General features: G+C 47.3%; 9 non-coding genes across 9 annotated transcripts; all 9 read right to left on the bottom strand.

Moving 5' to 3' along the window:
* Window positions 1–5,933: 5,933 nt before the first annotated feature.
* trnar-ccu (transfer RNA arginine (anticodon CCU)) lies at window positions 5,934–6,006 on the bottom strand. The gene has a single exon. It is a non-coding gene; the product is annotated as a tRNA-Arg (tRNA).
* Window positions 6,007–9,201: 3,195 nt separating this feature from the next.
* Window positions 9,202–9,273, bottom strand: trnam-cau (transfer RNA methionine (anticodon CAU)). The gene has a single exon. It is a non-coding gene; the product is annotated as a tRNA-Met (tRNA).
* A 7-nt stretch (window positions 9,274–9,280) lies between these two features.
* Window positions 9,281–9,353, bottom strand: trnar-ccu (transfer RNA arginine (anticodon CCU)). Its single transcript has one exon. It is a non-coding gene; the product is annotated as a tRNA-Arg (tRNA).
* Window positions 9,354–12,823: 3,470 nt separating this feature from the next.
* trnam-cau (transfer RNA methionine (anticodon CAU)) lies at window positions 12,824–12,895 on the bottom strand. Its single transcript has one exon. It is a non-coding gene; the product is annotated as a tRNA-Met (tRNA).
* Window positions 12,896–12,902: 7 nt separating this feature from the next.
* trnar-ccu (transfer RNA arginine (anticodon CCU)) lies at window positions 12,903–12,975 on the bottom strand. Its single transcript has one exon. It is a non-coding gene; the product is annotated as a tRNA-Arg (tRNA).
* A 7,957-nt stretch (window positions 12,976–20,932) lies between these two features.
* trnam-cau (transfer RNA methionine (anticodon CAU)) lies at window positions 20,933–21,004 on the bottom strand. The gene has a single exon. It is a non-coding gene; the product is annotated as a tRNA-Met (tRNA).
* Window positions 21,005–22,310: 1,306 nt separating this feature from the next.
* Window positions 22,311–22,382, bottom strand: trnam-cau (transfer RNA methionine (anticodon CAU)). The gene has a single exon. It is a non-coding gene; the product is annotated as a tRNA-Met (tRNA).
* A 1,385-nt stretch (window positions 22,383–23,767) lies between these two features.
* On the bottom strand, window positions 23,768–23,840 carry trnar-ccu (transfer RNA arginine (anticodon CCU)). Its single transcript has one exon. It is a non-coding gene; the product is annotated as a tRNA-Arg (tRNA).
* A 1,305-nt stretch (window positions 23,841–25,145) lies between these two features.
* trnar-ccu (transfer RNA arginine (anticodon CCU)) lies at window positions 25,146–25,218 on the bottom strand. The gene has a single exon. It is a non-coding gene; the product is annotated as a tRNA-Arg (tRNA).
* Between the last annotated feature and the right edge of the window lie 107 nt (window positions 25,219–25,325).

Here is a 25,325-nt window from a genome sequence, read left to right on the forward strand (position 1 = left end):
AAGGAAGTTAATTAGCATCCAGTGTCTACTGCCCTTCACACATTCCTCAGCTTTATTAAGCTGCTGTCTGTTGTCTGGCTTTGCTGAAACATACAGCTGTCTATCATCAGCATAAGAGTGGAACTAATTCCATGTTTACAAATAATTTGACCCAGAAGTAACATATATAAAGAAAAAAGCATTGGGCCTAAAACAGAACCTTGTGGTACACCAAACTTTACCTCGGTATGTGTGGAGGATTCGCCATTTATATCTACAAACTGATAGCGATCGGTCAAATAAGACCTGAGCCAGGAGAGGGCCGTTCCCTTAATGCCAACAACATTTTCTAGTCTGTCAAGGAGAATAGTATGATCTATAGTATCAAAAGCTGCACTAATGTCAAGTAACACAAGCAAGGAGAAACAACCCTGATCACAGGCCAGGTCAGCAGTAGGTCATTTACTACTTTAACCAGCACTGTCTCTGTGCTATGATGAGGTCTAAATCCTGACTGGTACATTTCATGAATGTTATTCCTATGTAGGTATGAGCATAGCTGCTGTGCTACAACCTTTTCTAATATATTGGAGATAAAGGGGAGATTTGATATTGGCCTATATCTAGCTAGGACACAGGCATTTGTCAAGGCCACAAGTTCGGCAACCTGGGCTGAGAGGTGAGCAGGGAGGTGACCCTCAGGGGGTCGTCTGTGTGATCAGGGGCTCATCTGTGTGATGAGCAAACAGCCCATCCAGTATGCCTGCATCCCTGCAGGACTTGAGCTGAACCATCTGTAAACAATATCATGTCTGGATTTTCCAATGGAATTTCAGAAACGCTAAAAGGCAGTGAGTGTGAGCGCATTACACAATCATGATCACCCAATATCCATTCATCTTGTGTATCAGACTTTGTAGTCATCATTAACAATGAGTGATTAGAGATAGCCCTTTGCAGGGTAATGTTAAGTGCTGTGAGAACATTGAGACAATTGCCCCATCTCTGGGCAGTCACTGTGATCACCTGAGCTGAGGACAACAAAGAAAGAGCAGCATGAGGACAACGTACAGTCAAATGATGTGTCAACACTATTGGAGCACAAGCAGTAACAGCTAAACATGTTTCATGAACAGCACATAAGCATGGACCGAAGCCATTAGCAGTGACGTCCAACTTATTTGTACAGTAGTGGACTGGACGTAATCGGCCACCGTGATCCTGCATTCGGCATGCCATCATGAACCCCTCATGCACAGGCACATACAGGGTGAAAAGCAGCTCTGGTTGCACAAAACCAAAAGCAGGAGCAGATGAAAGAGCAGCTTTAAGTTTTTTAAATGCAGTTTTGGCCGATTCAGGAAACTGAATACTCTGTCTCCTTGGGAGATCCTTTTAAGATGTCATATAGCAGCTGAGCTATTCAGGCATAATCTTCAATCCATGGGCGGCAGTAGTTACACATGCCCAGGAATAAGCGAAGCCCTCTGACTGTTGACAGTGCGGTTAGTCATGGATTATGCGGTTAGTTCCACATGAACCAGAAGAATGGATCTCTGTCCAACTGTTATTGATTGTGCTAAAAATTTAACTGAAGTGGCAGCCAGTTGAGCTTTGGAAATATTACTTTATGATCATGGGCACTGAGATGTGTAAGCAATGCTAACAACTCTCTTGCACTTCCATTTCAGGTGAGGCTAAAAGGATATCATCGATATATATTGAAGAACCACTGAATCTTTAACTGGACAATCTGGTTCTGACAGATGGCACCTTAACGCCTGATGATACAATGTAGGGCTGTTGTGGAAACCCTGTTGGAGTCGTGTCCACTGATACTGATCATCAACAAAGAAGAAAACTAACCATGGCTGGATATCAGGATATAAAGGCACAGACCAAAAAATCATTAGCCATATCAATGACTGAAAACACTTTGTATGAATTTGGAATGCCATCAAAAATGGTGCTTGGGTCAGCTAAACGTGGTGGAATACGATCAACAGAGGTGTTAGCGACACAATAATCAACTGTCAATTGCCAGAGGGATTTTGGTGCACTTCCTGCTGTCTCAATCTTTGGCCCACCTTTCCTTACAGGCCAAGATGAGAAGAGGAGGAACTGCATGCTCTGACAAGAGTGCCTCGGTTTACCAAATCAGCAATTATAGGCTGAATTCCATCAATAGCTTCCCTGGAAATGGGGTACTGTTTCGTCATGGGAGGGGGTGTACCTGTAAGATGTACTGGTTCTATGTCTAGTAGCCCACAGCCATTCTTATTCTTAGCCCAAATAGGATGATTAGCAGTCAAAGGATCTGACACCAGAACTGCAAGAACAGAGAATTGAGGTTTGGGTGGTTCAAAATCTAATTGCAGGTGTAATTGTGAAATAACGTCAATGCCCAAAATAGGAGAGGTACAAATCAGTGCTGCCATAAGAGAGATGCCAAGTGACTTAGGACCAAAACATAAACAAACAGGTTCACTCATGTAAGTGTGAGCATTTTCTCCAGTCACACCAGAGATAATAACATTCATTCTGGTTAAACGAAGACCAAAATATCTTGCCATCTCAATAGGAATTACTGATACTTCTTTCATTTACAGTGATTTTCACATACAATCGGGTTATCTTGCTTGTGTGTAATTGGCTACAAAAAGGCAGTCACAGCAGACATCTTTAAAAAGAATGACGAGCAGATGGAGGAGGTGGAGGAAACGAATCTGAATGGGACTCCCGTTGTAACGGCTGAATTATTTGCCCCGCCGTCCATGGCAAAATAGCTCCACTCAGTGAGTCAGACTGAGAAACTCCAGAATTCGGTACGCATTTCTCACTCCTGCTCAGATCAGTTTTCTTTTTCCGACATGCTCGCTCCTAGTGTCCCTGCTTATGATAGTAACAGCACACATCTTGCTGAACAGATTGAACATTCATATTTTGCATTATAGCGGACAAATGAGCTTTTACATTTGAATCTCTTTCATAAGCCGAAAGAGTATCAGCAAAATCACTGAGGTGTAAAGTAAGCCAGGTGGGTTTGCGTAAGCAACTTGCATAAGTCAGATTTCAAAACCATTGAATCCAATACTGGTCATTTTGACAAATTTTATACATTTGTGTAGGATTTTGGGTTATGCATTCTAGGGTTAACCAAGTCAATGATGTGCAGGTTTCCAAAAAAAACAAAAAACAAGAAAGAAACAAGAATCTTATTAGTGTTCTCAGTGTGATGTGCATTTTCAGCTGTAATAGCATCCTTTAGTGTGTACACTCAGTAGGGAACTCATCAAGTCAATCTTAAATTCTGCCACATGAAGGAAAAAGAAGGCATAACAGAAACTATTCCACTGTAAGCACTATTAGGTGATAACATTTATTTTTTAAATATATATTTTCTAAATATCAAAAAATATATAGTGTTAAGAAAGAGATTTAAGAGCTGACACACTTATCGTGGTAGACAAGAACATACATGGCTCCCATTCTCTCGTCTTCATGGTCCATCATCTTTTCGACAGACTGTTTAAATGTGATTTTTGCAAGTTTGCTTGGACCAAATGAAGCAGCAGGACATGTTTGCCACCAGTTTAGAACCCTGTCTGATATGATAACCCTCTGTTAAACAGCTTTAAGAATTCTCTTAAAGGGAGAAACCAAGTAGCCTCAAGGGTGCTAGAACTTTCCCTGAGAGTGTATAACTAGAAGATTATTTTATTTTATGGCATTTTTCGCAACACTAATTGTCCCAAGTCGTTTTACATTTACTTATTTAGTAGCTGCTTTTATTCAAAGTGGCACACAGTTAAGTATCTTGCTTAAGGGCCAAAGAGTTATCTTGGCAAGCTGGGACTTGAACTCAGAACTTGCTAGTCAATATCTCAGAGCCTTAACCACTGAACCACTACTGTAGTAAGGCCCAAAGCAGCTATATAATCAATGCTATGACAGTGAACAAGCCAAGGGTGACAGCAGTGGCTCAGGTAGTAGAGCAGGTTGGTCTTGATGGTAAACATAGGGGTAGTGTTTCAATTCCCAACCCACATGACTACACATGCTGAAGTGTCCTTGGGCAAGACATTGAACCCCAAGTGCTCCCAATGGCAAGCTAGCCATTGTGTGATAGCTTTGCTGATATTGGTGTGTGATTAGGTGAATGAAAATAAGTGTAAAGTGCTTTGTTGAACTGCTAAGCTTAAAAAGCACTATATAAGTGCATTTTTTATGCAAGAAAGTGGTTATTAATTAATACTGTATGTCTGTATATGTGACTTGTGCTATGGTAATATAGTGTGGTTGATCTATGAACAGTGGTGCAACTGTCATTCTTCATCCTTAAGATTTACTCCTAATATTAACTCCTTTCCTAACACATATTAATGTCTAAAATTCGCTTAAGCAATATCACACAAACAAGAATGCAATTCTACTTTATATTGGCACTTCTGTGATTTGGCCACAGGCACGAGCCCACGGAGAGTACTGTATGATTGTGAGTGTGACATTACTTTTATACAACAGTTCTATAAACAAGAAATTAATATCGAGTAACTGACATTTCGGACACAATATGGCCAAATGTTCTGTTTATTTTTGCTCCTCTAGCAGTAATAGATCCTGAAGAAGCCACATTCACTTTATATCACATCGGCTATCTGGCTAGCTAGCTCACATTGATTTCTACATTCCCATTAAAGGTGCTTCCGGTGAAATTGGTGTCCCTTCTTCCTTTTTATCTTCATCTGAAACACTTTCATATTTTATGCCAAAAGTTATATTGCTGAAAATTATTGTTTGCCATGTCTGCTGATGAGGTCGCTAACTCTACTCTGCGGTTTTAGATCCAGGAAATGGAATTTCCATTCTGAAAACAAATGAGCAGAGTGTATACATTGTGAAACACCCTCTTATATTAAATATAAGCACTCATAGAATACTAATCCTCCAATCATATTAGTGGACCGGAACTAAAGGTTGTATAATAAGATTTTGTTAATTAAACTTCTGAAACTACTTCAAAGAGTAATTCTGAGACCTCAATGCCAAATCTATGCTTGAATGCTAAATGAATTAATGTAAAAAAAAAAAAAAACTCTTTTATTTTGTTATGCACCACTTTTAAAATATAAATTTCTGAATTTCTAAATCTTTATAATTTGAATGGTGATGTGTATAATATTTAAAATGATAAAATGACCCACCAGTGGCAGTATAAAGTATAAACATTGCAGTTTGAATAGCCTCCACAGGGTGGAAGCAAAGCTCTTTTATTACTTCCTAAATCCCCAGATATCTCACCGTTCTATTTCCTGACACTTTTGTCCAAAACAACTGAAAACCATAGCAGAATTCAAGCCAGGCATAATGCTATACATTGGAGAATTAAGGGCCTTACCTTATATTTGAAATCCAACCATATGGTCCACTTTGGTGACACTTTGGTCTCTGGGACCGTATTCACAGAGAATATTATTTTACCACAGAGTTCTCTTAAGTGGCATGAAAAGTTATTATCTAAGAGATAAGTAGCTACCTTAAAACATATTCACAAATCTTCTGATTGAAATTTGCTAAAAGCTAAGTTAAGAGTAAAGGAGGGGTTGGCCTCATTGCTGTCGTTAGGAATTTATCTGCCATTCATTACAGGCTGCAAAGTAAAGTCTTTAAGCACATAATGACACAATGTGATGAAAAACAAAATAAAAAATGTTGCTGATTTCATACACAAAAACAAAAATCTAAATGCTCAAATATATGCACAAAGACTGTACAGTGGTGTTTGCCTCATCCTAATTTTTTTCAATTTTTGGAGACAGAGGCAACATGAGATAGACAGATAGCTATACTTTATTTACTCTGCAACTTTTGAAAGGGAGAGGAGCTAGCAGAGGATGGTTTCGATCCATCGACCTCTCCCAGTACACTTCCGCTGTGCCACTCTGCTTCACGGACACCCCAGATGGGACTCGAACCCACAATCCTTGGCTTAGGAGGCCAATGCCTTATCCATTAGGCCACTGGGACACCGTCAGGGTCCATGCGGGGCTCTCTCGATAGCGGCTGAAGAAAATCTAGCGAGGGCGCGACAACGGCAGATAGCTATGCTCGGCGTGAAAATCACACAGTTGTCCACCACACCGACAACACCAATACCGATTATGGCGGCAACCAACCCCTTGGCTCTCCCGCTCATCGCTCGGCCGGGCAAATATTCAGGTGAACCTGCTCAGTGTACAGGCATTCTTCTACAGGACTCTCTATATTTCTACAAACAAGTCAGAGATTCAGAACAATTTAAGGTGGCACAGTTCATAAACCTGCTCATAGCCAAAGCACTGATCTGAGCAAGTGCAATGTGGAACCAGGGTGGAGAGCACATTCCCTCCTCTGACCGTTTCTTCAATCTGTTTCACCAACTGTTTGATCATGCTCCAGAGGCTAAAGGAAATCAGAGAAAAACTGTCACCCAGGGAAGTCGAGGAGCCAGCGAATATGCCCTGGAATCCAGATCCATTGCCTCTGCCAGCGGGTAGCTGAACCTGCACTGGAATCTGCTTAGCATCAAGGACTGAACCGGGCCAGACTCATCAAAATAGCATATCGCGACAAGCAGAAATCCCTGGACGCGCGTATTGACCTCTCCATTCATCTCGACCCCCTGCAGTGGAATTGTCAGCCCCCAGGTTTCACGTAGAACGCACTAACTGGCATAGGCCAGTGGAAGAGTAGGCCGATTGGTCAAGTACTCCATTCTCGAACAAGAAAGGAGGAGTAGGGCTAAATTGTGTTTCTATTGTGGCTGCAACCAACACTGAGTGTCTCCGTGCCTAGTGCATCCTGCCCAAAGACAGCCATTACTCACAAAGAAGCGGGCTACACTCCGGCCACACCCACCTTAGATGAGTCCCTACAAAAATGTGCCTCCTCAAACTTTCTCGCTTCCTTTTCACCTTGTCCTTCGCAGTTCAAGCTGCTCAGCTCAGTGTCGCAAATCTACAGGGCTCTCTATATTTCTACAAACAAGTCAGAGGTTCAGAACAATTTAAGGTGGCACAGTTCATTAACCTGCTCATAGCCAAAGCACTGATCTGAGCAAGTGCAATGTGGAACCAGGGTGGAGAGCGCATTCCCTCCTCTGACCGTTTCTTCAATCTGTTTCACCAACTGTTTGATCATGCTCCAGAGGCTAAAGGAAATCAGAGAAAAACTGTCACCCAGGGAAGTCGAGGAGCCAGCGAATATGCCCTGGAATCCAGATCCATTGCCTCTGCCAGCGGGTAGCTGAACCTGCACTGGAATCTGCTTAGCATCAAGGACTGAACCGGGCCAGACTCATCAAAATAGCATATCGCGACAAGCAGAAATCCCTGGACGCGCGTATTGACCTCTCCATTCATCTCGACCCCCTGCAGTGGAATTGTCAGCCCCCAGGTTTCACGTAGAACGCACTAACTGGCATAGGCCAGTGGAAGAGTAGGCCGATTGGTCAAGTACTCCATTCTCGAACAAGAAAGGAGGAGTAGGGCTAAATTGTGTTTCTATTGTGGCAGCAACCGACACTGAGTGTCTCAGTGCCTAGTGCATCCTGCCCAACGACAGCCATTACTCACAAAGAAGAGGGCTACACTCCGGCCACACCCACCTTAGATGAGTCCCTACAAAAATGTGCCTCCTCAAACTTTCTCGCTTCCTTTTCACCTTGTCCTTCGCAGTTCAAGCTGCTCAGCTCAGTGTCGCAAATCATATCTCTAAACCCCTGCTGTGTTAACCACCTCTACTTACATCAAAGGTCCAGAGTCAACCCATCCCTGCCCTGTTGACCTTGACCTTGACGCTTTCGATTTGTTTGTATGTTGTTGTTTATTTTTTAAAGAAAGCATTCTCTGCAGTTTTACAGTATACTGTGCCATCAACATGGACACAGAGGGGGTGTGTGAGAGGCAACATGAGATAGACAGATAGCAATACTTTATTTACTCTGCAACTGTTAAAAGTGAGAGGAGCTAGCAGAGGATGGTTTCGATCCATCGACCTCTGGGTTATGGGCCCAGCACGCTTCCGCTGCGCCACTCCACTTCACAGACACCCCAGATGGCACTTGAACCCACAATCCCTGGCTTAGGAGGTCAATGCCTTATCCATTAGGCCATTGGGACACCTTCGGGGTCCATGCGAGGCTCTCTCGATAGCGGTTGAAGAAAATCTAGCGAGGGCGCGACAACGGCAGATAGCTATGCTCGGCGTGAAAATCACACAGTTGTCCACCACACCGACAACACCAATACCGATTATGGCGGCAACCAACCCCTTGGCTCTCCCGCTCATCGCTCGGCCGGGCAAATATTCAGGTGAACCTGCTCAGTGTACAGGCATTCTTCTACAGGACTCTCTATATTTCTACAAACAAGTCAGAGGTTCAGAACAATTTAAGGTGGCACAGTTCATAAACCTGCTCATAGCCAAAGCACTGATCTGAGCAAGTGCAATGTGGAACCAGGGTGGAGAGCACATTCCCTCCTCTGACCGTTTCTTTAATCTGTTTCACCAACTGTTTGATCATGCTCCAGAGGCTAAAGGAAATCAGAGAAAAACTGTCACCCAGGGAAGTCGAGGAGCCAGCGAATATGCCCTGGAATCCAGATCCATTGCCTCTGCTAGCGTGTAGCTGAACCTGCACTGGAATCTGCTTAGCATCAAGGACTGAACCGGGCCAGACTCATCAAAATAGCAAAAAGGAGGAGTAGGGCTAAATTGTGTTTCTATTGTGGCAGCAACCAACACTGAGTGTCTCAGTGCCTAGTGCATCCGGCCCAAAGACAGCCATTACTCACAAAGAAGCGGGCTACACTCCGCCCACACACACCTTAGATGAGTCCCTACAAAAATGTACCTCCTCAAACTTTCTCGCTTCCTTTTCACCTTGTCCTTCGCAGTTCAAGCTGCTCAGCTCAGTGTCGCAAATCATATCTCTAAACCCCTGCTGTGTTAACCACCTCTACTTACATCAAAAGTCCAGCCTCAACCCATCCCTGCCCTGTTGAGCTTGACGCTTTCGATTTGTTTGTATGTTGTTGTTTATTTTTTAAAGAAAGCATTCTCTGCAGTTTTACAGTATACTGTGCCATCAACATGGACACAGAGGGGGTGTGTGAGAGGCAACATGAGATAGACAGATAGCTATACTTTATTTACTCTGCAACTGTTAAAAGGGAGAGGAGCTAGCAGAGGATGGTTTCGATCCATCGACCTCTGGGTTATGGGCCCAGCACGCTTCCGCTGCGCTACTCTGCTTCACGGACACCCCAGATGGGACTCGAACCCACAATCCCTGGCTTAGGAGGCCAATGCCTTATCCATTAGGCCACTGGGACACCGTCGGGGTCCATGCGGGGCTCTCTCGATAGCGGCTGAAGAAAATCTAGCGAGGGCGCGACAACGGCAGATAGCTATGCTCGGCGTGAAAATCACACAGTTGTCCACCACACCGACAACACCAATACCGATTATGGCGGCAACCAACCCCTTGGCTCTCCCGCTCATCGCTCGGCCGGGCAAATATTCAGGTGAACCTGCTCAGTGTACAGGCATTCTTCTACAGGACTCTCTATATTTCTACAAACAAGTCAGAGATTCAGAACAATTTAAGGTGGCACAGTTCATAAACCTGCTCATAGCCAAAGCACTGATCTGAGCAAGTGCAATGTGGAACCAGGGTGGAGAGCACATTCCCTCCTCTGACCGTTTCTTCAATCTGTTTCACCAACTGTTTGATCATGCTCCAGAGGCTAAAGGAAATCAGAGAAAAACTGTCACCCAGGGAAGTCGAGGAGCCAGCGAATATGCCCTGGAATCCAGATCCATTGCCTCTGCCAGCGGGTAGCTGAACCTGCACTGGAATCTGCTTAGCATCAAGGACTGAACCGGGCCAGACTCATCAAAATAGCATATCGCGACAAGCAGAAATCCCTGGACGCGCGTATTGACCTCTCCATTCATCTCGACCCCCTGCAGTGGAATTGTCAGCCCCCAGGTTTCACGTAGAACGCACTAACTGGCATAGGCCAGTGGAAGAGTAGGCCGATTGGTCAAGTACTCCATTCTCGAACAAGAAAGGAGGAGTAGGGCTAAATTGTGTTTCTATTGTGGCTGCAACCAACACTGAGTGTCTCCGTGCCTAGTGCATCCTGCCCAAAGACAGCCATTACTCACAAAGAAGCGGGCTACACTCCGGCCACACCCACCTTAGATGAGTCCCTACAAAAATGTGCCTCCTCAAACTTTCTCGCTTCCTTTTCACCTTGTCCTTCGCAGTTCAAGCTGCTCAGCTCAGTGTCGCAAATCTACAGGGCTCTCTATATTTCTACAAACAAGTCAGAGGTTCAGAACAATTTAAGGTGGCACAGTTCATTAACCTGCTCATAGCCATAGCACTGATCTGAGCAAGTGCAATGTGGAACCAGGGTGGAGAGCACATTCCCTCCTCTGACCGTTTCTTCAATCTGTTTCACCAACTGTTTGATCATGCTCCAGAGGCTAAAGGAAATCAGAGAAAAACTGTCACCCAGGGAAGTCGAGGAGCCAGCGAATATGCCCTGGAATCCAGATCCATTGCCTCTGCTAGCATGTAGCTGAACCTGCACTGGAATCTGCTTAGCATCAAGGACTGAACCGGGCCAGACTCATCAAAATAGCATATCGCGACAAGCAGAAATCCCTGGACGCGCGTATTGACCTCTCCATTCATATCGACCCCCTGCAGTGGAATTGTCAGCCCCCAGGTTTCACGTAGAACGCATTAACTGGCATAGGCCAGTGGAAGAGTAGGCCGATTGGTCAAGTACTCCATTCTAGAACAAGAAAGGAGGAGTAGGGCTAAATTGTGTTTCTATTGTGGCAGCAACCAACACTGAGTGTCTCAGTGCCTAGTGCATCCGGCCCAAAGACAGCCATTACTCACAAAGAAGCGGGCTACACTCCGCCCACACCCACCTTAGATGAGTCCCTACAAAAATGTGCCTCCTCAAACTTTCTCGCTTCCTTTTCACCTTGTCCTTCGCCGTTCAAGCTGCTCAGCTCAGTGTCGCAAATCTACAGGGCTCTCTATATTTCTACAAACAAGTCAGAGGTTCAGAACAATTTAAGGTGGCACAGTTCATAAACCTGCTCATAGCCAAAGCACTGATCTGAGCAAGTGCAATGTGGAACCAGGGTGGAGAGCACATTCCCTCCTCTGACCGTTTCTTTAATCTGTTTCACCAACTGTTTGATCATGCTCCAGAGGCTAAAGGAAATCAGAGAAAAACTTTCACCCAGGGAAGTCGAGGAGCCAGCGAATATGCCCTGGAATCCTGATCCATTGCCTCTGCCAGCGGGTAGCTGAACCTGCACTGGAATCTGCTTAGCATCAAGGACTGAACCGGGCCAGACTCATCAAAATAGCATATCGCGACAAGCAGAAATCCCTGGACGCGCGTATTGACCTCTCCATTCATCTCGACCCCCTGCAGTGGAATTGTCAGCCCCCAGGTTTCACGTAGAACGCACTAACTGGCATAGGCCAGTGGAAGAGTAGGCCGATTGGTCAAGTACTCCATTCTCGAACAAGAAAGGAGGAGTAGGGCTAAATTGTGTTTCTATTGTGGCAGCAACCAACACTGAGTGTCTCCGTGCCTAGTGCATCCTGCCCAAAGACAGCCATTACTCACAAAGAAGCGGGCTACACTCCGGCCACACCCACCTTAGATGAGTCCCTACAAAAATGTGCCTCCTCAAACTTTCTCGCTTCCTTTTCACCTTGTCCTTCGCAGTTCAAGCTGCTCAGCTCAGTGTCACAAATCTACAGGGCTCTCTATATTTCTACAAACAAGTCAGAGGTTCAGAACAATTTAAGGTGGCACAGTTCATAAACCTGCTCATAGCCAAAGCACTGATCTGAGCAAGTGCAATGTGGAACCAGGGTGGAGAGCACATTCCCTCCTCTGACCGTTTCTTCAATCTGTTTCACCAACTGTTTGATCATGCTCCAGAGGCTAAAGGAAATCAGAGAAAAACTGTCACCCAGGGAAGTCGAGGAGCCAGCGAATATGCCCTGGAATCCAGATCCATTGCCTCTGTTAGCATGTAGCTGAACCTGCACTGGAATCTGCTTAGCATCAAGGACTGAACCGGGCCAGACTCATCAAAATAGCATATCGCGACAAGCAGAAATCCCTGGACGCGCGTATTGACCTCTCCATTCATCTCGACCCCCTGCAGTGGAATTGTCAGCCCCCAGGTTTCACGTAGAACGCACTAACTGGCATAGGCCAGTGGAAGAGTAGGCCGATTGGTCAAGTACTCCATTCTCGAACAAGAAAGGAGGAGTAGGGCTAAATTGTGTTTCTATTGTGGCAGCAACCAACACTGAGTGTCTCAGTGCCTAGTGCATCCGGCCCAAAGACAGCCATTTCTCACAAAGAAGCGGGCTACACTCCGCCCACACACACCTTAGATGAGTCCCTACAAAAATGTGCCTCCTCAAACTTTCTCGCTTCCTTTTCACCTTGTCCTTCGCAGTTCAAGCTGCTCAGCTCAGTGTCGCAAATCATATCTCTAAACCCCTGCTGTGTTAACCACCTCTACTTACATCAAAAGTCCAGAGTCAACCCATCCCTGCCCTGTTGAGCTTGACGCTTTCGATTTGTTTGTATGTTGTTGTTTATTTTTTAAAGAAAGCATTCTCTGCAGTTTTACAGTATACTGTGCCATCAACATGGACACAGAGGGGGTGTGTGAGAGGCAACATGAGATAGACAGATAGCTATACTTTATTTACTCTGCAACTGTTAAAAGGGAGAGCAGCTAGCAGAGGATGGTTTCGATCCATCGACCTCTGGGTTATGGGCCCAGCACGCTTCCGCTGCGCCACTCTGCTTCACGGACACCCCAGATGGGACTCGAACCCACAATCCCTGGCTTAGGAGGCCAATGCCTTATCCATTAGGCCACTGGGACACTGTCGGGGTCCATGCGGGGCTCTCTCGATAGCGGCTGAAGAAAATCTAGCGAGGGCGCGACAACGGCAGATAGCTATGCTCGGCGTGAAAATCACACAGTTGTCCACCACACCGACAACACCAATACCGATTATGGCGGCAACCAACCCCTTGGCTCTCCCGCTCATCGCTCGGCCGGGCAAATATTCAGGTGAACCTGCTCAGTGTACAGGCATTCTTCTACAGGACTCTCTATATTTCTACAAACAAGTCAGAGATTCAGAACAATTTAAGGTGGCACAGTTCATAAACCTGCTCATAGCCAAAGCACTGATCTGAGCAAGTGCAATGTGGAACCAGGGTGGAGAGCACATTCCCTCCTCTGACCGTTTCTTCAATCTGTTTCACCAACTGTTTGATCATGCTCCAGAGGCTAAAGGAAATCAGAGAAAAACTGTCACCCAGGGAAGTCGAGGAGCCAGCGAATATGCCCTGGAATCCAGATCCATTGCCTCTGCCAGCGGGTAGCTGAACCTGCACTGGAATCTGCTTAGCATCAAGGACTGAACCGGGCCAGACTCATCAAAATAGCATATCGCGACAAGCAGAAATCCCTGGACGCGCGTATTGACCTCTCCATTCATCTCGACCCCCTGCAGTGGAATTGTCAGCCCCCAGGTTTCACGTAGAACGCACTAACTGGCATAGGCCAGTGGAAGAGTAGGCCGATTGGTCAAGTACTCCATTCTCGAACAAGAAAGGAGGAGTAGGGCTAAATTGTGTTTCTATTGTGGCTGCAACCAACACTGAGTGTCTCCGTGCCTAGTGCATCCTGCCCAAAGACAGCCATTACTCACAAAGAAGCGGGCTACACTCCGGCCACACCCACCTTAGATGAGTCCCTACAAAAATGTGCCTCCTCAAACTTTCTCGCTTCCTTTTCACCTTGTCCTTCGCAGTTCAAGCTGCTCAGCTCAGTGTCGCAAATCTACAGGGCTCTCTATATTTCTACAAACAAGTCAGAGGTTCAGAACAATTTAAGGTGGCACAGTTCATTAACCTGCTCATAGCCATAGCACTGATCTGAGCAAGTGCAATGTGGAACCAGGGTGGAGAGCACATTCCCTCCTCTGACCGTTTCTTCAATCTGTTTCACCAACTGTTTGATCATGCTCCAGAGGCTAAAGGAAATCAGAGAAAAACTGTCACCCAGGGAAGTCGAGGAGCCAGCGAATATGCCCTGGAATCCAGATCCATTGCCTCTGCTAGCATGTAGCTGAACCTGCACTGGAATCTGCTTAGCATCAAGGACTGAACCGGGCCAGACTCATCAAAATAGCATATCGCAACAAGCAGAAATCCCTGGACGCGCGTATTGACCTCTCCATTCATATCGACCCCCTGCAGTGGAATTGTCAGCCCCCAGGTTTCACGTAGAACGCACTAACTGGCATAGGCCAGTGGAAGAGTAGGCCGATTGGTCAAGTACTCCATTCTAGAACAAGAAAGGAGGAGTAGGGCTAAATTGTGTTTCTATTGTGGCAGCAACCAACACTGAGTGTCTCAGTGCCTAGTGCATCCGGCCCAAAGACAGCCATTCCTCACAAAGAAGCGGGCTACACTCCGCCCACACACACCTTAGATGAGTCCCTACAAAAATGTGCCTCCTCAAACTTTCTCGCTTCCTTTTCACCTTGTCCTTCGCAGTTCAAGCTGCTCAGCTCAGTGTCACAAATCTACAGGGCTCTCTATATTTCTACAAACAAGTCAGAGGTTCAGAACAATTTAAGGTGGCACAGTTCATAAACCTGCTCATAGCCAAAGCACTGATCTGAGCAAGTGCAATGTGGAACCAGGGTGGAGAGCACATTCCCTCCTCTGACCGTTTCTTTAATCTGTTTCACCAACTGTTTGATCATGCTCCAGAGGCTAAGGGAAATCAGAGAAAAACTTTCACCCAGGGAAGTCGAGGAGCCAGCGAATATGCCCTGGAATCCTGATCCATTGCCTCTGCCAGCGGGTAGCTGAACCTGCACTGGAATCTGCTTAGCATCAAGGACTGAAGCGGGCCAGACTCATCAAAATAGCATATCGCGACAAGCAGAAATCCCTGGACGCGCGTATTGACCTCTCCATTCATCTCGACCCCCTGCAGTGGAATTGTCAGCCCCCAGGTTTCACGTAGAACGCACTAACTGGCATAGGCCAGTGGAAGAGTAGGCCGATTGGTCAAGTACTCCATTCTCGAACAAGAAAGGAGGAGTAGGGCTAAATTGTGTTTCTATTGTGGCTGCAACCAACACTGAGTGTCTCCGTGCCTAGTGCATCCTGCCCAAAGACAGCCATTACTCACAAAGAAGCGGGCTACACTCCGGCCACACCCACCTTAGATGAGTCCCTACAAAAATGTCCCTCCTCAAACTTTCTCGCTTCCTTTTCACCTTGTCCTTCGCAGTTCAAGCTGCTCAGCTCAGTGTCGCAAATCTACAGGGCTTTCTATATTTCTACAAACAAGTCAGAGGTACAGAACAATTTAAGGTGGCACAGTTCATTAACCTGCTCATAGCCATAGCACTGATCTGAGCAAGTGCAATGTGGAACCAGGGTTGAGAGCACATTCCCTCCTCTGACCGTTTCTTCAATCTGTTTCACCAACTGTTTGATCATGCTCCAGAGGCTAAAGGAAATCAGAGAAAAACTGTCACCCAGGGAAGTCGAGGAGCCAGCGAATATGCCCTGGAATCCAGATCCATTGCCTCTGCCAGCGGGTAGCTGAACCTGCACTGGAATCTGCTTAGCATCAAGGACTGAACCGGGCCAGACTCATCAAAATAGCATATCGCGACAAGCAGAAATCCCTGGACGCGCGTATTGACCTCTCCATTCATATCGACCCCCTGCAGTGGAATTGTCAGCCCCCAGGTTTCACGTAGAACGCACTAACTGGCATAGGCCAGTGGAAGAGTAGGCCGATTGGTCAAGTACTCCATTCTAGAACAAGAAAGGAGGAGTAGGGCTAAATTGTGTTTCTATTGTGGCAGCAACCAACACTGAGTGTCTCAGTGCCTAGTGCATCCGGCCCAAAGACAGCCATTACTCACAAAGAAGCGGGCTACACTCCGCCCACACACACCTTAGATGAGTCCCTACAAAAATGTGCCTCCTCAAACTTTCTCGCTTCCTTTTCACCTTGTCCTTCGCAGTTCAAGCTGCTCAGCTCAGTGTCACAAATCTACAGGGCTCTCTATATTTCTACAAACAAGTCAGAGGTTCAGAACAATTTAAGGTGGCACAGTTCATAAACCTGCTCATAGCCAAAGCACTGATCTGAGCAAGTGCAATGTGGAACCAGGGTGGAGAGCACATTCCCTCCTCTGACCGTTTCTTTAATCTGTTTCACCAACTGTTTGATCATGCTCCAGAGGCTAAGGGAAATCAGAGAAAAACTTTCACCCAGGGAAGTCGAGGAGCCAGCGAATATGCCCTGGAATCCTGATCCATTGCCTCTGCCAGCGGGTAGCTGAACCTGCACTGGAATCTGCTTAGCATCAAGGACTGAAGCGGGCCAGACTCATCAAAATAGCATATCGCGACAAGCAGAAATCCCTGGACGCGCGTATTGACCTCTCCATTCATCTCGACCCCCTGCAGTGGAATTGTCAGCCCCCAGGTTTCACGTAGAACGCACTAACTGGCATAGGCCAGTGGAAGAGTAGGCCGATTGGTCAAGTACTCCATTCTCGAACAAGAAAGGAGGAGTAGGGCTAAATTGTGTTTCTATTGTGGCTGCAACCAACACTGAGTGTCTCCGTGCCTAGTGCATCCTGCCCAAAGACAGCCATTACTCACAAAGAAGCGGGCTACACTCCGGCCACACCCACCTTAGATGAGTCCCTACAAAAATGTCCCTCCTCAAACTTTCTCGCTTCCTTTTCACCTTGTCCTTCGCAGTTCAAGCTGCTCAGCTCAGTGTCGCAAATCTACAGGGCTTTCTATATTTCTACAAACAAGTCAGAGGTACAGAACAATTTAAGGTGGCACAGTTCATTAACCTGCTCATAGCCATAGCACTGATCTGAGCAAGTGCAATGTGGAACCAGGGTGGAGAGCACATTCCCTCCTCTGACCGTTTCTTCAATCTGTTTCACCAACTGTTTGATCATGCTCCAGAGGCTAAAGGAAATCAGAGAAAAACTGTCACCCAGGGAAGTCGAGGAGCCAGCGAATATGCCCTGGAATCCAGATCCATTGCCTCTGTTAGCATGTAGCTGAACCTGCACTGGAATCTGCTTAGCATCAAGGACTGAACCGGGCCAGACTCATCAAAATAGCATATCGCGACAAGCAGAAATCCCTGGACGCGCGTATTGACCTCTCCATTCATATCGACCCCCTGCAGTGGAATTGTCAGCCCCCAGGTTTCACGTAGAACGCACTAACTGGCATAGGCCAGTGGAAGAGTAGGCCGATTGGTCAAGTACTCCATTCTCGAACAAGAAAGGAGGAGTAGGGCTAAATTGTGTTTCTATTGTGGCAGCAACCAACACTGAGTGTCTCAGTGCCTAGTGCATCCGGCCCAAAGACAGCCATTTCTCACAAAGAAGCGGGCTACACTCCGCCCACACACACCTTAGATGAGTCCCTACAAAAATGTGCCTCCTCAAACTTTCTCGCTTCCTTTTCACCTTGTCCTTCGCAGTTCAAGCTGCTCAGCTCAGTGTCGCAAATCTACAGGACTCTCTATATTTCTACAAACAAGTCAGAGGTTCAGAACAATTTAAGGTGGCACAGTTCATAAACCTGCTCATAGCCAAAGCACTGATCTGAGCAAGTGCAATGTGGAACCAGGGTGGAGAGCACATTCCCTCCTCTGACCGTTTCTTCAATCTGTTTCACCAACTGTTTGATCATGCTCCAGAGGCTAAAGGAAATCAGAGAAAAACTGTCACCCAGGGAAGTCGAGGAGCCAGCGAATATGCCCTGGAATCCAGATCCATTGCCTCTGCCAGCGGGTAGCTGAACCTGCACTGGAATCTGCTTAGCATCAAGGACTGAACCGGGCCAGACTCATCAAAATAGCATATCGCGACAAGCAGAAATCCCTGGACGCGCGTATTGACCTCTCCATTCATCTCGACCCCCTGCAGTGGAATTGTCAGCCCCCAGGTTTCACGTAGAACGCACTAACTGGCATAGGCCAGTGGAAGAGTAGGCCGATTGGTCAAGTACTCCATTCTCGAACAAGAAAGGAGGAGTAGGGCTAAATTGTGTTTCTATTGTGGCTGCAACCAACACTGAGTGTCTCCGTGCCTAGTGCATCCTGCCCAAAGACAGCCATTACTCACAAAGAAGCGGGCTACACTCCGGCCACACCCACCTTAGATGAGTCCCTACAAAAATGTGCCTCCTCAAACTTTCTCGCTTCCTTTTCACCTTGTCCTTCGCAGTTCAAGCTGCTCAGCTCAGTGTCGCAAATCTACAGGGCTCTCTATATTTCTACAAACAAGTCAGAGGTTCAGAACAATTTAAGGTGGCACAGTTCATTAACCTGCTCATAGCCATAGCACTGATCTGAGCAAGTGCAATGTGGAACCAGGGTGGAGAGCACATTCCCTCCTCTGACCGTTTCTTCAATCTGTTTCACCAACTGTTTGATCATGCTCCAGAGGCTAAAGGAAATCAGAGAAAAACTGTCACCCAGGGAAGTCGAGGAGCCAGCGAATATGCCCTGGAATCCAGATCCATTGCCTCTGCTAGCATGTAGCTGAACCTGCACTGGAATCTGCTTAGCATCAAGGACTGAACCGGGCCAGACTCATCAAAATAGCATATCGCGACAAGCAGAAATCCCTGGACGCGCGTATTGACCTCTCCATTCATATCGACCCCCTGCAGTGGAATTGTCAGCCCCCAGGTTTCACGTAGAACGCATTAACTGGCATAGGCCAGTGGAAGAGTAGGCCGATTGGTCAAGTACTCCATTCTAGAACAAGAAAGGAGGAGTAGGGCTAAATTGTGTTTCTATTGTGGCAGCAACCAACACTGAGTGTCTCAGTGCCTAGTGCATCCGGCCCAAAGACAGCCATTACTCACAAAGAAGCGGGCTACACTCCGCCCACACACACCTTAGATGAGTCCCTACAAAAATGTGCCTCCTCAAACTTTCTCGCTTCCTTTTCACCTTGTCCTTCGCCGTTCAAGCTGCTCAGCTCAGTGTCGCAAATCTACAGGGCTCTCTATATTTCTACAAACAAGTCAGAGGTTCAGAACAATTTAAGGTGGCACAGTTCATAAACCTGCTCATAGCCAAAGCACTGATCTGAGCAAGGGCAATGTGGAACCAGGGTGGAGAGCACATTCCCTCCTCTGACCGTTTCTTTAATCTGTTTCACCAACTGTTTGATCATGCTCCAGAGGCTAAAGGAAATCAGAGAAAAACTTTCACCCAGGGAAGTCGAGGAGCCAGCGAATATGCCCTGGAATCCTGATCCATTGCCTCTGCCAGCGGGTAGCTGAACCTGCACTGGAATCTGCTTAGCATCAAGGACTGAAGCGGGCCAGACTCATCAAAATAGCATATCGCGACAAGCAGAAATCCCTGGACGCGCGTATTGACCTCTCCATTCATCTCGACCCCCTGCAGTGGAATTGTCAGCCCCCAGGTTTCACGTAGAACGCACTAACTGGCATAGGCCAGTGGAAGAGTAGGCCGATTGGTCAAGTACTCCATTCTCGAACAAGAAAGGAGGAGTAGGGCTAAATTGTGTTTCTATTGTGGCTGCAACCAACACTGAGTGTCTCCGTGCCTAGTGCATCCTGCCCAAAGACAGCCATTACTCACAAAGAAGCGGGCTACACTCCGGCCACACCCACCTTAGATGAGTCCCTACAAAAATGTGCCTCCTCAAACTTTCTCGCTTCCTTTTCACCTTGTCCTTCGCAGTTCAAGCTGCTCAGCTCAGTGTCGCAAATCTACAGGGCTCTCTATATTTCTACAAACAAGTCAGAGGTTCAGAACAATTTAAGGTGGCACAGTTCATTAACCTGCTCATAGCCATAGCACTGATCTGAGCAAGTGCAATGTGGAACCAGGGTGGAGAGCACATTCCCTCCTCTGACCGTTTCTTCAATCTGTTTCACCAACTGTTTGTTCATGCTCCAGAGGCTAAAGGAAATCAGAGAAAAACTTTCACCCAGGGAAGTCGAGGAGCCAGCGAATATGCCCTGGAATCCTGATCCATTGCCTCTGCCAGCGGGTAGCTGAACCTGCACTGGAATCTGCTTAGCATCAAGGACTGAAGCGGCCAGACTCATCAAAATAGCATATCGCGACAAGCAGAAATCCCTGGACGCGCGTATTGACCTCTCCATTCATCTCGACCCCCTGCAGTGGAATTGTCAGCCCCCAGGTTTCACGTAGAACGCACTAACTGGCATAGGCCAGTGGAAGAGTAGGCCGATTGGTCAAGTACTCCATTCTCGAACAAGAAAGGAGGAGTAGGGCTAAATTGTGTTTCTATTGTGGCAGCAACCAACACTGAGTGTCTCAGTGCCTAGTGCATCCTGCCCAAAGACAGCCATTACTCACAAAGAAGCGGGCTACACTCCGGCCACACCCACCTTAGATGAGTCCCTACAAAAATGTGCCTCCTCAAACTTTCTCGCTTCCTTTTCACCTTGTCCTTCGCAGTTCAAGCTGCTCAGCTCAGTGTCGCAAATCATATCTCTAAACCCCTGCTGTGTTAACCACCTCTACTTACATCAAAAGTCCAGAGTCAACCCATCCCTGCCCTGTTGAGCTTGACGCTTTCGATTTGTTTGTATGTTGTTGTTTATTTTTTAAAGAAAGCATTCTCTGCAGTTTTACAGTATACTGTGCCATCAACATGGACACAGAGGGGGTGTGTGAGAGGCAACATGAGATAGACAGATAGCTATACTTTATTTACTCTGCAACTGTTAAAAGGGAGAGGAGCTAGCAGAGGATGGTTTCGATCCATCGACCTCTGGGTTATGGGCCCAGCACGCTTCCGCTGCGCCACCCTGCTTCACGGACACCCCAGATAGGACTCGAACCCACAATCCCTGCCTTAGGAGGCCAATGCCTTATCCATTAGGCCACTGGGACACCGTCGGGGTCCATGCGGGGCTCTCTCGATAGCGGCTGAAGAAAATCTAGCGAGGGCGCGACAACGGCAGATAGCTATGCTCGGCGTGAAAATCACACAGTTGTTCACCACACCGACAACACCAATACCGATTATGGCGGCAACCAACCCCTTGGCTCTCCCGCTCATAGCTCGGCCGGGCAAATATTCAGGTGAACCTGCTCAGTGTACAGGCATTCTTCTACAGGACTCTCTATATTTCTACAAACAAGTCAGAGGTTCAGAACAATTTAAGGTGGCACAGTTCATAAACCTGCTCATAGCCAAAGCACTGATCTGAGCAAGTGCAATGTGGAACCAGGGTGGAGAGCACATTCCCTCCTCTGACCGTTTCTTCAATCTGTTTCACCAACTGTTTGATCATGCTCCAGAGGCTAAAGGAAATCAGAGAAAAACTGTCACCCAGGGAAGTCGAGGAGCCAGCGAATATGCCCTGGAATCCAGATCCATTGCCTCTGCCAGCGGGTAGCTGAACCTGCACTGGAATCTGCTTACCATCAAGGACTGAACCGGGCCAGACTCATCAAAATAGCATATCGCGACAAGCAGAAATCCCTGGACGCGCGTATTGACCTCTCCATTCATCTCGACCCCCTGCAGTGGAATTGTCAGCCCCCAGGTTTCACGTAGAACGCACTAACTGGCATAGGCCAGTGGAAGAGTAGGCCGATTGGTCAAGTACTCCATTCTCGAACAAGAAAGGAGGAGTAGGGCTAAATTGTGTTTCTATTGTGGCTGCAACCAACACTGAGTGTCTCCGTGCCTAGTGCATCCTGCCCAAAGACAGCCATTACTCACAAAGAAGCGGGCTACACTCCGGCCACACCCACCTTAGATGAGTCCCTACAAAAATGTGCCTCCTCAAACTTTCTCGCTTCCTTTTCACCTTGTCCTTCGCAGTTCAAGCTGCTCAGCTCAGTGTCGCAAATCATATCTCTAAACCCCTGCTGTGTTAACCACCTCTACTTACATCAAAAGTCCAGAGTCAACCCATCCCTGCCCTGTTGACCTTGACGCTTTCGATTTGTTTGTATGTTGTTGTTTATTTTTTAAAGAAAGCATTCTCTGCAGTTTTACAGTATACTGTGCCATCAACATGGACACAGAGGGGGTGTGTGAGAGGCAACATGAGATAGACAGATAGCTATACTTTATTTACTCTGCAACTGTTAAAAGGGAGAGGAGCTAGCAGAGGATGGTTTCGATCCATCGACCTCTGGGTTATGGGCCCAGCACGCTTCCGCTGCGCCACTCTGCTTCACGGACACCCCAGATGGGACTCAAACGCACAATCCCTGGCTTAGGAGGCCAATGCCTTATCCATTAGGCCACTGGGACACCGTCGGGGTCCATGCGGGGCTCTCTCGATAGCGGCTGAAGAAAATCTAGCGAGGGCGTGACAACGGCAGATAGCTATGCTCGGCGTGAAAATCACACAGTTGTCCACCACACCGACAACACCTATACCGATAATGGCGGCAACCAACCCCTTGGCTCTCCCGCTCATCGCTCGGCCGGGCAAATATTCAGGTGAACCTGCTCAGTGTACAGGCATTCTTCTACAGGACTCTCTATATTTCTACAAACAAGTCAGAGGTTCAGAACAATTTAAGGTGGCACAGTTCATAAACCTGCTCATAGCGAAAGCACTGATCTGAGCAAGTGCAATGTGGAACCAGGGTGGAGAGCACATTCCCTCCTCTGACCGTTTCTTCAATCTGTTTCACCAACTGTTTGATCATGCTCCAGAGGCTAAAGGAAATCAGAGAAAAACTGTCACCCAGGGAAGTCGCGGAGCCAGCGAATATGCCCTGGAATCCAGATCCATTGCCTCTGCCAGCGGGTAGCTGAACCTGCACTGGAATCTGCTTAGCATCAAGGACTGAACCGGGCCAGACTCATCAAAATAGCATATCGCGACAAGCAGAAATCCCTGGACGCGCGTATTGACCTCTCCATTCATCTCGACCCCCTGCAGTGGAATTGTCAGCCCCCAGGTTTCACGTAGAACGCACTAACTGGCATAGGCCAGTGGAAGAGTAGGCCGATTGGTCAAGTACTCCATTCTCGAACAAGAAAGGAGGAGTAGGGCTAAATTGTGTTTCTATTGTGGCTGCAACCAACACTGAGTGTCTCAGTGCCTAGTGCATCCTGCCCAAAGACAGCCATTACTCACAAAGAAGCGGGCTACACTCCGGCCACACCCACCTTAGATGAGTCCCTACAAAAATGTGCCTCCTCAAACTTTCTCGCTTCCTTTTCACCTTGTCCTTCGCAGTTCAAGCTGCTCAGCTCAGTGTCGCAAATCATATCTCTAAACCCCTGCTGTGTTAACCACCTCTACTTACATCAAAAGTCCAGAGTCAACCCATCCCTGCCCTGTTGAGCTTGACGCTTTCGATTTGTTTGTATGTTGTTGTTTATTTTTTAAAGAAAGCATTCTCTGCAGTTTTACAGTATACTGTGCCATCAACATGGACACAGAGGGGGTGTGTGAGAGGCAACATGAGATAGACAGATAGCTATACTTTATTTACTCTGCAACTGTTAAAAGGGAGAGGAGCTAGCAGAGGATTGTTTCGATCCATCGACCTCTGGGTTATGGGCCCAGCACGCTTCCGCTGCGCCACTCTGCTTCACGGACACCCCAGATGGGACTCGAACCCACAATCCCTGGCTTAGGAGGCCAATGCCTTATCCATTAGGCCACTGGGACACCGTCGGGGTCCATGCGGGGCTCTCTCGATAGCGGCTGAAGAAAATCTAGCGAGGGCGCGACAACGGCAGATAGCTATGCTCGGCGTGAAAATCACACAGTTGTTCACCACACCGACAACACCAATACCGATTATGGCGGCAACCAACCCCTTGGCTCTCCCGCTCATCGCTCGGCCGGGCAAATATTCAGGTGAACCTGCTCAGTGTACAGGCATTCTTCTACAGGACTCTCTATATTTCTACAAACAAGTCAGAGGTTCAGAACAATTTAAGGTGGCACAGTTCATAAACCTGCTCATAGCCAAAGCACTGATCTGAGCAAGTGCAATGTGGAACCAGGGTGGAGAGCACATTCCCTCCTCTGACCGTTTCTTCAATCTGTTTCACCAACTGTTTGATCATGCTCCAGAGGCTAAAGGAAATCAGAGAAAAACTGTCACCCAGGGAAGTCGAGGAGCCAGCGAATATGCCCTGGAATCCAGATCCATTGCCTCTGCCAGCGGGTAGCTGAACCTGCACTGGAATCTGCTTAGCATCAAGGACTGAACCGGGCCAGACTCATCAAAATAGCATATCGCGACAAGCAGAAATCCCTGGACGCGCGTATTGACCTCTCCATTCATCTCGACCCCCTGCAGTGGAATTGTCAGCCCCCAGGTTTCACGTAGAACGCACTAACTGGCATAGGCCAGTGGAAGAGTAGGCCGATTGGTCAAGTACTCCATTCTCGAACAAGAAAGGAGGAGTAGGGCTAAATTGTGTTTCTATTGTGGCAGCAACCAACACTGAGTGTCTCCGTGCCTAGTGCATCCGGCCCAAAGACAGCCATTTCTCACAAAGAAGCGGGCTACACTCCGGCCACACCCACCTTAGATGAGTCCCTACAAAAATGTGCCTCCTCAAACTTTCTCGCTTCCTTTTCACCTTGTCCTTCGCAGTTCAAGCTGCTCAGCTCAGTGTCGCAAATCATATCTCTAAACCCCTGCTGTGTTAACCACCTCTACTTACATCAAAAGTCCAGAGTCAACCCATCCCTGCCCTGTTGAGCTTGACGCTTTCGATTTGTTTGTATGTTGTTGTTTATTTTTTAAAGAAAGCATTCTCTGCAGTTTTACAGTATACTGTGCCATCAACATGGACACAGAGGGGGTGTGTGAGAGGCAACATGAGATAGACAGATAGCTATACTTTATTTACTCTGCAACTGTTAAAAGGGAGAGGAGCTAGCAGAGGATGGTTTCGATCCAGCGACATCTGGGTTATGGGCCCAGCACGCTTCCGCTGCGCCACTCTGCTTCACAGACACCCCAGATGGGACTCGAACCCACAATCCCTGGCTTAGGAGGCCAATGCCTTATCCATTAGGCCACTGGGACACTGTCGGGGTCCATGCGGGGCTCTCTCGATAGCGGCTGAAGAAAATCTAGCGAGGGCGCGACAACGGCAGATAGCTATGCTCGGCGTGAAAATCACACAGTTGTCC

Source organism: Ictalurus punctatus, chromosome 1 (genome assembly GCF_001660625.3).
Source record: "Ictalurus punctatus breed USDA103 chromosome 1, Coco_2.0, whole genome shotgun sequence".
In the NCBI taxonomy this organism is placed as follows: Eukaryota; Metazoa; Chordata; class Actinopteri; order Siluriformes; family Ictaluridae; genus Ictalurus; species Ictalurus punctatus.